Below are 2,904 nucleotides of genomic sequence, written 5' to 3'. Positions count from 1 at the left end.
TTTTAAATATTAAAGCATACAAAGAATAAAAACAGCAAAAAATAAAAATAAAAATAAAAGGTGACATCAGACTTCTCGAGAACAATATTAGATGATATATAATGAAACAATGAAGAAATACCTCCAGAATTTTGACTGTAATAACTTTGAGCCCACAATTATAACTGGCAAAGCTAAAACCAAAAGGAAATAAAAAGATATCTGTAGATTGGAAGGTATAATGTCAGTGACCATATCTGTTATTTGTAGAAAAAACTTGAACATACGCTGTAGCAAAATGAAAAAGGAATTCTAAAAAGATGAATAATGGAAAACAGGAGCTTCCATTGAAAAAATATTCCAAGAAGAAATGGGCAAGCCCCTGTAAACCGCAATCAGCAATATGTAAAACATTTAGTAAGTACTGTGATAAATAATCTGGATAATGTCATTGGTAGTGTGAGAAAATTTTATGCTGCTTCTGCGAAGTAGGAAAAGGTCAAAGTAATCAGAAATTCTTTTAAAAAGAGCTGCACAAAACGTTGTGATCCAAATGAACCAAAATACAAATGCAACATAAATTTTAATGCAATAAAATGTAATATATTTAACTTAAAAATGGATTATTACTCTTTTTAAAATTTTGCAGTTTCTGTGTGAAAGTTAGACATTCTTTATGTTTATGCTTTCTTCTCTATGCACTGTCCTGTTCTGTAATAAAAAAAAATTTACATTACTAATGTAAATGCTCTTTGTTTTCCATTTTAGAATCAAAATATTATAAGACACAGACATTTTACATTTTATTGGAGTAGGAACTGTAAATTTGATAAACCTTGTCAATGGATTTTAGTGGTCTGAGAATCTGAAGTTAGAAGACGGAAAGGGGAGAATTTGAGTAGGCAAAGGTAGGGATATTAGCAGGTTTTTATTTTTGTCCATCTTATGAAGTCTGGGATCGAGTCTGTCTTTAGAGAAATAAGAAGTAGAGATTTAAAAATATCACTTAAAATTAGAAGATAAATATATGAAAAACTAAACATAATTTAACAAAGTTTTGAAAAGATACAAAGTCTCTCAAGGCAAAATTTCTCATACTTCACAAGAAGTAAATATAAATAAAGTTGATATATCAAGAAGGAAAAACAAAACTTTTTTTTTTAGAATTTCATTGAAAATTCTAGAAAGCGTTAAATGTTGTTAAATGAGAAGAGTGATACATAAACTAGGTCTGAGTGATATGAATTTTGAGTTAATTCTGTGATGTACTGGTTTCAATTTTTTTCTTTTTTACAAATACTATCTTGTGCTCGCTTTGCCAGAACATAGACTAAAATTGGAACAATACAGAAATTAGCATGGCCCCTGTGCAAGGATAACATGCAATTTTGTGAAGGATTCCTTATTAAAAAAAATTTTTTTTCTTGTATTGTTTCATAAAAAATCTAACATATTTTATAAATAGATTTAATTCAAATTTTCTTAGGGTGAGTTTTCTGTGGAAAATATATTATTTCTATTAAATATGCCACTTATTTTAACTCAGAGCTATGATCTTGTTTAAAAATAATATTGACAAAAATGGCCATAGAACATATGAATAGTGGTATATAAATACAGAAAACAATATATATAGGGATATAGAAAATACTATATGAGATGTATCCTTAAAAATTTGAACATATTCTGGGACAAACTCTTGTAATTCTTCACAATGGGAATTAGGCTACTGGATTAAAAATATTTCTCTAATTATTTTGCTATTAACCTGGCTATTATAACCAAAATAAATTAATTTGTAATGATAATAAGCTATAATGTTAACTGTGATATTTTACTGGTATTATAAAATAAATGGAAAGAAATGTGAAATTTGGTAATTTTTAAATTATTTGCTTAAAATTCAACATTTTTCTCAATTTCACAGATTAAAAAATTAAATTCAATGCAGAGTAAAGAAAACCAACTGAGAAAAAAATCAATTTGATAATGTCACAGGTTTCTTTATTATACTTGTAAGACTCCGTAAGATAAATCTTGGTTTCACTTTGATAAAATTGAGTACACATGTACAAGTACGATTTTTACTCATTAAATGTGTAAAAATTTTCTCATGACATCATGAAATATATTTCATTTTTGTTTCTTCTCAGTTTTTTGCATGAGGCCTGAACACAATGAATTAAGAAAAAGCCAATCAACGCTGAACAGGACAACAGTAAGATACAACCAGATGTTTTATGGAGTTTTGTTTCTAAATATTCTTTACTGAGTACTCCTGAAAAATCAGACAGCAAACTGTACTCATTAAGACCTATAAACTATTAAGTCTGTTACAGTGAATTAAATTGCTGCTTTTCTCAAATAATCCCTTACCACTCCCCAAATGACAAATAATTATTACACATCTGTGATGTATAACAAAATATATACACAATTAGATTGACATTTTTGTTTATACAATTAACTCTTATTCAGAGCCGAATAGATAACAGATTCTGTACACTATGTTGACATATGCTAGTGTCTACAGCAACTCTGTAGGTGAAAATACAAACATATGATAATATATTTTCATAAATATTATGAAGAAAACAAATCTTGCACTGAAACGTTAATACTAAGGACAATGTGTAGATTGGTAGCCAAGTAAGGCTTTGCTAAGGATATGATGCTTACCTCCAACCATGAAAGATGGACTCTATCTAGCCATATATAAAATGAGATGATGCAAGTGAGTGGAAAACTAATTGTAGGCAAAGGGTCAACATATGACAAAGCTCTGCAGTGGGAGGTGTGTTGGCATCTTCAGTGAAATAAAAGTAATTTAAGTGCAAAAAGAAAACAGTTTTGTATATTTAGGCAAACTATATGAACAGTTACATAAATATATGTGTGCTTGTGTGTATGTGTATATGTTTCCAC

At 28.5% G+C, this 2,904-nt stretch overlaps 1 non-coding gene across 1 annotated transcript; it reads left to right on the top strand.

The window, feature by feature from the left end:
- Positions 1-1,285: 1,285 nt before the first annotated feature.
- On the top strand, positions 1,286-1,389 carry LOC135274975 (U6 spliceosomal RNA). Its single transcript, XR_010342714.1, has one exon. It is a non-coding gene; the product is annotated as a U6 spliceosomal RNA (small nuclear RNA).
- Positions 1,390-2,904: the final 1,515 nt, after the last annotated feature.

The sequence above is a fragment of the Aotus nancymaae genome, unplaced genomic scaffold (assembly GCF_030222135.1).
Source record: "Aotus nancymaae isolate 86718 unplaced genomic scaffold, 86718_ANA_hifiasm-v0.15.2.pri h1tg000014l, whole genome shotgun sequence".
NCBI classification, from domain to species: domain Eukaryota; kingdom Metazoa; phylum Chordata; class Mammalia; order Primates; family Aotidae; genus Aotus; species Aotus nancymaae.
Note: the sequence above shows the minus strand (reverse complement) of the source record. Positions and strands in the feature narration are given on the sequence as shown.